Source organism: Neofelis nebulosa, chromosome 17 (genome assembly GCF_028018385.1).
Source record: "Neofelis nebulosa isolate mNeoNeb1 chromosome 17, mNeoNeb1.pri, whole genome shotgun sequence".
Lineage (NCBI taxonomy): Eukaryota > Metazoa > Chordata > Mammalia > Carnivora > Felidae > Neofelis > Neofelis nebulosa.
The window spans coordinates 47,307,254-47,320,003 of record NC_080798.1 but is presented as its reverse complement, the minus strand read 5'-3'; positions in this window follow the sequence as shown (position 1 = coordinate 47,320,003).

Sequence of the window (12,750 nt, the reverse complement as noted above, 5' to 3'; positions counted from 1 at the left end):
GATATAATTAAGCCCTATGAATGGAAGTTAAAGGAAGACAGACTGTAGTGTCTAATGGGAGAAAGAATTTCCTAGGGGTGAGAGATGCTCAAAGATAGAACTGGTTACAACAAAAAGTTCTTAGTTGTCTGTTACTAGATGTTGAAGTGAGATTTGCTGACACTATTATAGAGAAGTTTCAAGCATTGAATGTAGCTGGTTAGAGCCACATTTGGGGGTTCACTACAACCCCAAAAGTCTTATTCTGCATGTATCCTTGGCACAGGCTGGGCTAATGTGCAGCTAAAAAATGGGCACAGTTTTAGCAGCTGTTTAATATATGTCAGTGATTAATATTTTTGAATATTCTTCCCAGAGTATTAGCATCCAACCAACTCAACAATCATATTTTGAGCACATGCTCAGGCCTTAAAAAAAATGGCAAATGACACATGGTCTCTACTTCTAAATCTAGTGGAGTATACATATATACAATAAATAAGGTTGAACCATATGTTGTTGACATTCAATCATTCCTGACTTGTAAAAACAATGATTTAATGTGGTTCAGCATACTACAACTGCTAAGTGCTATCATAAAGATATGTAAAAATGCTATGAGAAAAAAGATGAGGAAATCATTAATTTTCTCTGAGAAAGCCTATGGGGACAATTGTATTCATGATAGCTTTTTTTTTTTAATGGAGATATTTAAATTGTATTAAAATGCAAACTGGAATGCAAACTGGTACAGCCACTCTGTAAAACAGTATGGAGGCTCCTCAAAAAATTAAAAATATAACTACCCTACAACCTAGCACTAGCACTACTAGGAATTTATCCAAGGGATACAGGAGTGCTGATACACAGGGGCACTTGTATCCCAATGTTTATAGTAGCACTTTCAACAATAGCCACATCATGGAAAGACCCAAATGTCCATCAACGGGTAAATGGATAAAGAAGATGTGGTTTATATATACAATGGAATACTACTTGGCAATGAGAAAGAATGAAATCTGGCCATTTGCAACAACGTGGATGGAACTAGAGGGTGTTATGCTAAGTGAAATAAGTCAGGCAGAGAAAGACAGCTATCATATGTTATCACTCATATGTGGAACTTGAGAAACTTAACAAGACCATGGGGGAAGAGAAGGGGGAAAATAGTTTCTTTTTTATTTTTTAACATTTATTTATTTTTGAGACAGAGAGAGACAGAGCATGAACGGGGGAGGGGCAGAGAGAGAGGGAGACACAAAATCCGAAACAGGCTCCAGGCTCTGAGCTGTCAGCACAGAGCCTGATGCAGGGCTTGAACTCACAGACCGCGAGATCATGACCTGAGCTGAAGTCAGACGCTTAACCGACTAAGCCACCCAGGCGCCCGGAAAATAGTTTCAAACAGAGAGGGAGGCAAACTCATAAGAGACTCTTAAATACAGAGAACAAACAGGGTTGATGTGAGGGCGGGAGAGGAGAAATGGGTGATGGGCATTGAGGAGGGTACTTGTTGGGATGAGCACTGGGTATTGTATACAAGTCATGAATCACGGGAATTTACCCCTGAAAGCAAAAGCACACTGTTTACACTGTATATTAGGTAACCTGACAATAAATTGTATTAAAAAAAAAAAAAGCAAGAAATTTTCAGGTAAGCAAACAGGAAAGAAACTTCCAGAGAGACAGAATGGAAGAAGAGAAGGGATGGAGAAATGGAAAGCATTTATGATTTAGGATTAAAAACTCTGTTTCCTCATAATTCTTATAATCTGTAACAAAGCTTGTATTCTTTTTTTCTTCATCCTTTTGTATCTGTTACTGAATGGTATCAATGTAGCAATACTTCCCCTCATTAGTATACATTTTATGATGATGAAATAGGAAAATGCATATATTTGGGCCAAGGAGCATATGAGCTAGTGGTTAAGGGCATGCATATTATAGACAGCTGGCTATGGGTTCTAATATAAGCTCTTATGAATAGTGGGCCATGGGTAAGTTATTTAGCTTCCTTGTGCCTCACTTTCTTCATCTATAAAGTGAATATAATAATAGTATATTTTATCTTACAGGCTGGTACTTGTCTACTTCTTTTGTTAGAAAAATAAAAGTGATTTTACTTTATGCTCTTAGTTTGTATCTGGAGAACATAGAACATTAAAAGATAAATTTTTGACACTTTTTCTTCAGGTAAATTGTCCTCGTATTTTCGACAAAGTGGGACAAGTGAAAGCTCTCAAGTAGGAAACCTCCCCTTTGAAGTTTCTGGGCTACCTCAATACCAGAAAAAATGGCTCTTCCGAAACCACACACAGTTAAAGCGGTATTTATGAGGAGCCCAGGGACTTTTTCTGGGGGGGATAACTTCTTGCAACTAAACAACTAAATATTCTGAATAAAAGATTTACAACATCCTCTTAAATATATAGCTGAGCTCACAATAAAGTAAGGAAAATCCTTAGAGGCAAAGAACTAAGGAGAAGCATGAATCCAAACAGGTAAACATGCTAAAGCCAGCAGCTGCCCTGAGGGCATCTGCCAATCCCCACAAACCTAGAGCTTCTTATTTGAGAAGCTGGAATGGAAACCCCAACTTAAAATCAGGATTCTGGGAGATACACTTTCAGTGAAAGGGTGAACTAGAAATTCTGCCCTGCAAATAAGAAATAATAACATATCTTTTCGGTCTTTGCTAAGGTTGGAAGGGACAAAAAGTTTCTCCTGTATTCTTACAAGGGTAGCATATAATTTATAATCCAAATGGAAAATCTTGTGAAAGTGGAAGAAGGCATTATTAATAATTATACCAAAATAAAGGGCACTTTAACTGGGAAAATTTGGATGTATGAACACCCTAATTCAGAACCACAGGTTAGTTGTCATGTCAATCCTGGGTACTGGATTGAAATCATACTACTTATATGCGATGAAAAATATCCAAGCTGAAAAATTAAAGTAATACTTGGTCAATAGTTCTTTCCAAGCACCTAAGACAAAAAAAATGCAAATCCATTCTAGGAGTGTTTATCCTTAACCCTGACCTCAGAGAAGTTGCTCAGAAAGAGTCCCAGTTTGCATGATTTCATAATGGAAAATACATAAAAAAATCACAAAACCCATGAGGAAACAAGATAGTATGAACCAACAGAAATAACAGAGAGAAAAACCTGGTGAAGAAATACTGTACTTCAAATGCTGGAATTACATAATTCATAATATAAGTATGTTTATGTATAAAGAAATAAAGGAGAGAATAGAAATATAAGTCAGATATAAGAGAATATAAACATATTTTTGAAAAAGACTCCACTTTATTATTTATGGTAAAAATAATAAAAATTGAAATAACAATGGACAGGTAAAACATCAGATTTGATATTGATGAAGAAAGAATTGGTGAACTAGAAGATAAAACTAAAGAACTTAGCTAAAGTAAAGCACTGACATAGAGGTGGAAAATATGATAAAAGAAATTATGATATGTGGAGTAGAACTTAAAGGTCTAAAAACCATCTATTCATAGTTTTTAAGTATGAAAGTAAAGAAAATTTAAAAAGATATTCAAGGAGATAATTACTGAGAATTATTCAGAAAGTTGCAATACATGAATATTTAGAATCTAGAAGCATAATGATCCCGAGCAGGATAAATATAAAGAAACCTTCACATACATTAAACTCATCAAAGTGAATCTGCAAAACACAAAACATGAAAATATCTTAAAAGCAAAGAGAATGACAATTTATCATAAAAGAAAAAACACTAATATCGGATTTCTCAACTGCAACAATGGAAACTAGAAAACATGGATATATTTAAATTACTGAGAGAAAATAATTTGCAACCTAAGCCTGTATCCTGAGGAAGTCATTTTTAAAGGATGAGCATAAGAAAAACATTTCAGACAAAAACTGAGAGTTTTGAGCAACTAACCCTCACTGAGGAATTCTTCAGGGCTATTCCTTAGGAAGAAGGTAACTGATCAAGAAAGTCATGTGGTACAATAAGAAATGACAACGAAAAACACTTTAGACAGGGGCACATTAGATATGGGTATATTTAAATCAACACTGCTGTATAAAACAATAACATGAGGTCTTTACTTCAGGCAATAATGGTGTAAATGATATCAGAAAAACTTCCTATAGATAACAACTATATAATCTAGAGACTATACATACTCTGTCTGTCTCTTTTTCTGTCTCTCTCTCTCTACATATAAAAAGTAAAATTAACAAGTGAAAAACTGAATAGTATGCTTTAGACATGTACATTTCACTATATGTGAATTTTAGCTAAAAAAAGAACTATAAGATATTAAATTCCAGTTAGTATGCTTACTTTTGCAATGATATCTGTTACCAATTTGAAAGTAACTTCTTTGAATTCTAGGGTAGAGCAAATGAGCAAATACATTGAGGATAATGGAAGCCTAATTTCTCACTGTTATAGAAGGGGATTACAAATATGGAAAGGGGGAGTACTAGAATATAACATATGGTGTTAAATTGAAATTGGAGTTATGATCCTCAATCCTCTTATGAGGATAAACACACTTTTTGACAGAAAAATACTGATGTAGGGGTATATATATACACACACACACATATATGTATATAAAAATATATGTATGTTTTAGAAATATTAAAACATAGTTTCTAGCTCAATCAGTTTTGAGAGGCTAGAGGCAATGATACACTAACATCAATGAGCACATTTAGTGCACAGAGCTTGGTTTCAAAATTCTACTGTTGGGGCACCTGGGTGATTAAGCATTCAACTCTTCATTTCAGCTCAAGTCATGATCTCACAGTTTGTGGACTGAGCCCCACACTGGGCTCTGCTAACTATTTGCACCCTGCTTGGGATTCTGTCTCCCTCTCTATGCCCCTCCCCAGCTCATATGCTCTCTTTCTCTCTTTCTCAAAATAAATAAATAAATAAATATTTAAAAAATTCTGTTGTCCATTAAAGGCAATTAGGCTCCACAGGAAAAAGGCTAAATTTTGGACTGGAGTAGGGAAGTACAAGATGAGCCTGGACTGTTTTGTTCCAGAAAGCAAGGAAATGCTCAAAGAATGGTGAGGACATTGGGGCGCCTGGGTGGCTCAGTTGGTTGGGCATCATGATCTCCCAGTTTGTGAGTTTGAGCCCCACATCAGGCTCTGGGCTGACAGCTCAGAGCCTGGAGCCTGCTTCAGATTCTGTGTCTCCCTCTCTCTCTGACCCTCCCTGGCTCACACACACACACTCTCTCTCTCTCTCAAAAATAAATAAACATTAAAAACAATGGTGAGGACATTAAAAAAAAAAGAGGACTGTTTAAAAGGACTCCTACTTGAGGGGCATCTGGGCAGTTCAGTTGGCTGAGCATCCAGCTTTGGCTCAGGTCATGATCTCACCATTCATGAGTTGGAGCCCCACCACGGGGCTTGCTGCTGTCAGCCTGTCAGCGCAGAGCCCGCTTTAGAACCTGTGTCGCTCTGATTCTCCCTTGCTAGCACTCTCACAAAAAATAAATATTAAAAAAAAGGACTCTAACTTGACAAATCTGGGACAATTTGCATATCAAAATAAATGATGACAGTGTTGGACTACAACATGTAGAATAAAGTAAATGTCTATGAGTTCATACTTGCCCTATTCAGTTCACATTGCTATAACAAATTATCATAGACTGGGTGGCTAAAACAACAAATATTTATTTCTCCAGTTCTAGAGGCTGCAAAGTCCAAGATCAAGGTGCTGGTGTATGGTGAAAGTGTCTTTCCTAGTTTGGAGATGGCCATCTTCTGGTATCCTCACATGACTGAGAACAGGATGTCTAGCTCTCTTCTTTTTCTGAGAAGCATACTCACTAATCCTGTCATCATTCTATTGGGAACTAGGGTTTCAACATATGAACTTTCTTTAAAATTTTTTAATGTTTATTTATTTTTGAGACAGAGGGAGACAGAGCACGAATGGGGGAGGGGCAGAGAGAGAGGGAGACACAGAATCCAAAACAGGCTCCAGGTTCTGAGCTGTCAGCACAGAGCCCGATGCAGAGCTTGAGCTCACCAAACGTGAGATCATGACCTGAGCCAAAGTCTGACGCTTAACCAACTGAGCCACCCAGGTGCCCCCAACATATGAATTTTCAAGGGGGTCAGTGTGGAGACAAAGACATGCAGTCCATAACAATACTGATATAAACAAACAACCATAAGGGAGAAGGTAAAGATATTCCTTACATTAAAATGTGAAGTAATAAATAGAAAAGGAATGGTGGAATTAGATAATCATTTGGTTGCTAAAACTAAGAGGTGAAAGTTTGATGAGGAATGCGATATTTACATAGTCTCAAAGTATTTATCCACACATCATTTATTAGTTAAAAAGAAAAAACCAGTAACTTATACAGTGGAGAGAACCGGGCAGATACCACCTTAGCCAAGTGATATAACTTATTATGACCTGTGTTAGGACAAACCAATTATCATTAGCCTCCTGACATGATTTGCTGAGAAGGACTCATCATTAATTCTGTGCTATTTCTGCCCCAAATAACATATCTGGATGTAATTATGAGCAAACTTTATGAAAGACCAAATTGAGGGGCTTTCTATAAATGTAATTGGCCTTCAAAAATCTCAAGGTCAAGCAAGACAAAGAAAATCTGAGATGTTCAAGATTGAATACGCCTACAGAAACATGGCAACTAAATGCAACATGGAATTTGGATTAGGTCTTAGAATGGTAGGTGGGCAATGGCTGTGAGAACACTGGAACAATTGACAAATACAAATAGGGACACAGCAGTATACTGTTAAACTTTGGGATTTGGACAATTGTACTTTGCTTATGTAAGAGAATGCCTTGTTCTTAGGAAATACACATTGGAATCTTTAGTGATAAAAGAGAATTACACTGTCACCTTTCAAATTACACTTAGATGGGGATAGGAGGTGGAAAGGAAGAATAGAAAGAGAGAGAATGATAAATCAAATAGAGCAAAATGTCAACAACTGGAGAATTTGGGTACAGTATACATGTATATATATATATATATACATATATATATATATATATATATGTATATATATATATATATATATATATATATATATATGTGGTAGGGGAGCAAAAGAAAAAGACACAACTCAAAAAAGAAATTTTTCAAAAGACAAAAAAGCAGAACAAATAGCACAAAATACAATGGTAAAAGAAACAGAAACATATTAGTAATCACAATAAACGCACTAACTCACCAGATAAAAGATTTTAGATTATAGAGTTTTAAAAATTCTCTTAGGATGTAAAATAAAACGCTAAAACCTAACAAGGAAAATAAAATAAGATTGAAAAAAAATGAACAGAAGAAATAAACAACTGCTTCATAGAACTGGAAATTCAAATGGCCTATAAACTTTAAAAGATGTTCACCCTCTCCACTAATCAGGGAAGCATTGCAAAATGTATGGAAAGTAGAAGAAATCACTTGCTGTCCTCCCATAGTCTTTATCTTGTTTGGTCAGAAGACCACCAATTTTTGCCTGGGCACATAACCACTTGGAATAAAGACCTCATTTTCTAGTCACTCTTGTAGCTTGCTGCCACTGTGTGATTAAGGTATGGCTAATAGGTTATGAGCAAATATAGACTGCTCAGATTCTAGGAAATGTTTTTATAAATGTCAGGGAGGGAAGGCATTAACTTCTTTCTCTCTTCCTCTAAGCGGTTGAAGGCAAACATGATGGCTAGAGATCAGGCAGCCTCCGTGTACCATAAAGTAAAAACCACATGTTGAGGATGGTGGAGCAACAAGAAAGGAGACAAAGACCCTAATGAGCCTGGAGCCATCATGCTGCACTAGACTGGTTACCTCTGAACCTTATCTAGCTGAAGAGAAATAAATTTTTGTTGTTGTTTAAGCCAATGTTATTCATGTTTGTTTCTTTGTTTTTGTCAAGCACAGCCAAACCTACTTTGAAATAATACATGAAGAAGCGAGGACTGCTGATGGGAGTGTGGATTAAGAGCCATTTTTGAAAGCAATTTAGCATTATCCAGCCAAATTGAAGAGGGAAATATCCTATGACCCAGGAATTCAACTCCTGGGTATATATCCTAGAGAAATTTGCAGATGGGCCTTGGGAGACACAAACAAGAATTTCAGAACAGCACTGATTTTAATGACAAAGAAAGTGGAAAAAACCGATCCACGTGTTTGGAAGTTGACAAAGCATATTCATATAGTGGAATATTTAACAGTAAAATAAATGAACAAAAGCTATATATATCAATGAATGAATCTCAAAAATAGAAAGTTGAATAAAAGAGGCAAATCACTAAAAAATACAATGATATGATAACATGTTTATTAACATAAAAGACTACACTGCATTCACCCTGGGGTGGAAAAAACCTTGGGGTATCAATCCCAGAAAGCATTTAAAATATTGATATAAATATTGGCAAAGAAGATAGTTTTAATGTCTGGACCAGTGATATCCAATAGAACTTTCTACACAATGATAGAAATGTTCTTTATCTGCACTGTCCAACACAGTAGCCACTAGTTATACACAGCTTTTGAGCACTTGAAATGTTAGTGCAAGGAACTGAGTTTTAAATTTTAATTAATCTTACTGATATTTAATAGTCACACATGACTAATGCCTACTAGTCAGTATAGGTCTAGACAGGGATGATAGTTTTCCAATTCTTTACATATATGTTTGCATATAACTCAAAAGGAGCTCAAAGAATAATGACCTTGCTATAATAAATTTATGCTTATATCCATCTATTTACTTATGTAAACAAGTTTTCTCAAGGCTTACATCAGCAAAACAAAAATATAAATAAAAATTGATTCAGTCCTGCCAGTAAAATTCATATACAGACACATGAACTAATGAGGGAGGGAAGTTCCATGAATCTCATTAATAGATATGTTTTTGATTAAAATTTTCTTTTTATTTTTTAAAAATTTTTTTTAATGTTTTTTTTTTAAATTTATTTTTGAAGGAGAGAGAGACAGAACATGAGCAGGGGAGGAGCAGAGAAAGAGGGAGACATAGAATTTGAAGCAGGCTCCAGGCTCTAAGCTGTCAGCACTGAGCCCGATGTGGGGCTCGAACTCACGAACTGTGAGATCATGACCTGAGCCGAAGTCGGACGCTTAACCGACTGAGCCACCCAGGTGCCCCCAAAATTTTCTTTTTAAAAGTAATTACTTATTATATTTAAATTGTTTTGATCAAATTGTATACAAAAAAAGACTACAATTAAAATTTTTTTAATGTTTATTTTTTCAGAGACAAATAGCGTGAGCAGGGGAGAGGCAGAGAGAAAGAGAGGGAGACACAGAATCCAAAGCCAGCCCCAGGCTCCAAGCTGTCAGCACAGAGCCCGACATGGGGCTTGAACCCGTTGACTGCAAGATCATGACCTGAGCTGAAGTAAGATACTTAAGTGAGTCACCCAGGTACCCCAAGAATGACTATTATGTTATTTTGATACAAAAGGAATTTTAATGCCTAGAGCAAGAGACTCCCAAACTCTGAACTTTCTCAGCTCATGGGACCCTTTTCTTCAGAAAAGAAAATCCCAACTTAATAATAGTTCAGGTCATGCCCAACAGATGTCACTCTGTTTCTCAAAAATTTAAAAAAAACCTGCAGTGTCCCTGTGAGTTCACTGTAATGCCCAGCGGTGCCTTGGTGGTACACTTTGGCAGAGGTGCAGAGTTTGGGGTCCATGGACAACTGGACAATGTGCATATAGGACAAATGGGACTATTTTGTATTCCTGATGTTTATGAGTAGTCTTCAAAAGTCATTTAACTAATAGAAAACATATAGGACACCTACACAAAGGCAGATTTTAAGAACTGACAAAGACTATAACTAATTTGGGGGCAGGTTAGTAGGGAATGATGGGACTACCTAGTAAGTATCTTCATTACACATTACAAAGAGTGAGTCTTAGGACCTAAACCAAGTTTGGGACACCATCTACTCATCTACACATACACTTCTTACCTTCTTTCTAGTTCCCTGTTCACCAATGTGCATAGAACACTTAATTTAAATGCCACAAGTCTTGCAACATACTGAAAAACAAGTTCAGGTTGGAGGGAAGATGGCGGTGTAGGAGGACGCTGGGCTCACCGCTCGTTCTGCTGATCACTTAGATTCCAACTACACCTGCCTAAAGAACCCAGAAAACCGCCAGAGGATTAGCAGAACGGAGTCTCCGGAGCCAAGCGCAGACGAGAGGCCCACGGAAGAGGGTAGGAAGGGCGGCGAGGTGGTGCGCGCTCCACGGACCAGCGGGAGGGAGCCGGGGCGGAGGGGCGGCTCGCCGGCCAAGCAGAGCCCCCGAGTCGGGCTGGCAAAAGCGGAGGGGCCGGACGGACTGTGTTCCGACAGCAAGCGTGACTTAGCGTCTGGGAGGTCATAAGTTAACAGCTCTGCTCAGAAAGGGGGAAGGCTGGAGGACAAAGGGAGGGAGAGCTGCTGAGCCCCCGGACGGCAGAGCTCAGCTTGGCGGGGAACAAAGGCGCTTGCCAGCGCCATTTCCCCGCCCATCCCCCAGCCAAAATCCCAAAGGGAACCAGTTCCTGCCAGGGAGATTGCTCGCTCCGCGCAAACACCCAACTCTGTGCTTCTGCAGAGCCAAACCTCCGGCAGCAGATCTGACTCCCTCCCGCTGCCACAGGGCCCCTCCTGAAGTGGATCACCTAAGGAGAAGCGAGCTAAGCCTGCCCCTCCTGCCCCTGTGCACCTTGCCTACCCACCCCAGCTAATATGCCAGATCCCCAGCACCACAAGCCTGGCAGTGTGCAAGTAGCCCAGATGGGCCACGCCACCCCACGGTGAATCCCGCCCCTAGGAGAGGGGAAGAGAAGGCACACACCAGTCTGACTGTGGCCCCAGTGGTGGGCCGGGGGCAGACATCAGGTCGGACTGCGGCCCCCCCCACCAACTCCAGTTATACACCACAGCACAGGGGAAGTGCCCTGCAGGTCCTCACCACTCCAGGAACTATCCAAAATGACCAAACGGAAGAATTCCCCTCAGAAGAATCTCCAGGAAATAACAACAGCTAATGAACTGATCAAAAAGGATTTAAATAATATAACAGAAAGTGAATTTAGAATAATAGTCATAAAATTAATCGCTGGGCTTGAAAACAGTATACAGGACAGCAGAGAATCTCCTGCCACAGAGATCTAGGGACTAAGGAACAGTCACGAGGAGCTGAAAAGCGCTTTAAACGAAATGCAACACAAAACGGAAATGACGACAGCTCGGATTGAAGAGGCAGAGGAGAGAATAGGTGAACTAGAAGATAAAGTTATGGAAAAAGAGGAAGCTGAGAGAAAGAGAGATAAAAAAATCCAGGAGTATGAGGGAAAAATTAGAGAACTAAGTGATACACTAAAAAGAAATAATATACGCATAATTGGTATCCCAGAGGAGGAAGAGAGAGGGAAAGGTGCTGAAGGGGTACTTGAAGAAATAATAGCTGAGAACTTCCCTGAACTGGGGAAGGAAAAAGGCATTGAAATCCAAGAGGCACAGAGAACTCCCTTCAGACGTAACTTGAATCGATCTTCTGCACGACATATCATAGTGAAACTGGCAAAATACAAGGATAAAGAGAAAATTCTGAAAGCAGCAAGGGATAAACGTGCCCTCACATATAAAGGGAGACCTATAAGACTCGTGACTGATCTCTCCTTTGAAACTTGGCAGGCCAGAAAGGCTTGGCACGATATCTTCAGTGTGCTAAACAGAAAAAAATATGCAGCCGAGAATCCTTTATCCAGCAAGTCTGTCATTTAGAATAGAAGGAGAGATAAAGGTCTTCCCAAACAAACAAAAACTGAAGGAATTTGTCACCACTAAACCAGCCCTACAAGAGATCCTAAGGGGGATCCTGTGAGACAAAGTACCAGAGACATCACTACAAGCATAAAACATACATACATCACAATGACTCTAAACCCGTATCTTTCTATAATAACACTGAATGTAAATGGATTAAATGCGCCAACCAAAAGACATAGGGTATCAGAATGGATAAAAAAACAAGACCCATCTATTTGCTGTCTACAAGAGACTCATTTTAGATCTGAGGACACCTTTAGATTGAGAGTGAGGGGATGGAGAAATATTTATCATGCTACTGGAAGCCAAAAGAAAGCTGGAGTAGCCATACTGCTATCAGACAAACTAGACTTTAAATTAAAGGCTGTAACAAGAGATGAAGAAGGGAATTATATAATAATTACAGGGTCTATCCATCAGGAAGAGCTAATAATTATAAATGTCTATGCGCCGAATACAGGAGCCCCCAGATATATAAAACAGTTACTCATAAACATAAGCAACCTTATTGATAAGAATGTGGTCATTGTAGGGGACTTTAACACCCCACTTACAGAAATGGATAGATCATCTAGACACACAGTCAATTAAGAAACAAGGGCCCTGAATGATACATTGGATCAGATGGACTTGACAGATCTATTTAGAACTCTGCATCCCAAAGCAACAGAATATACTTTCTTCTCGAGTGCACATGGAACATTCTCCAAGATAGATCATATACTGGGTCACAAAACAGCCCTTCATAAGTTTACAAGAATTGAAATTATACCATGCATACTTTCAGACCACAATGCTATGAAGCTTGAAATCAACCACAGGAAAAAGTCTGGAAAACCTCCAAAAGCATGGAGGTTAAACAACACCCTACTAACGAATGAGTGGG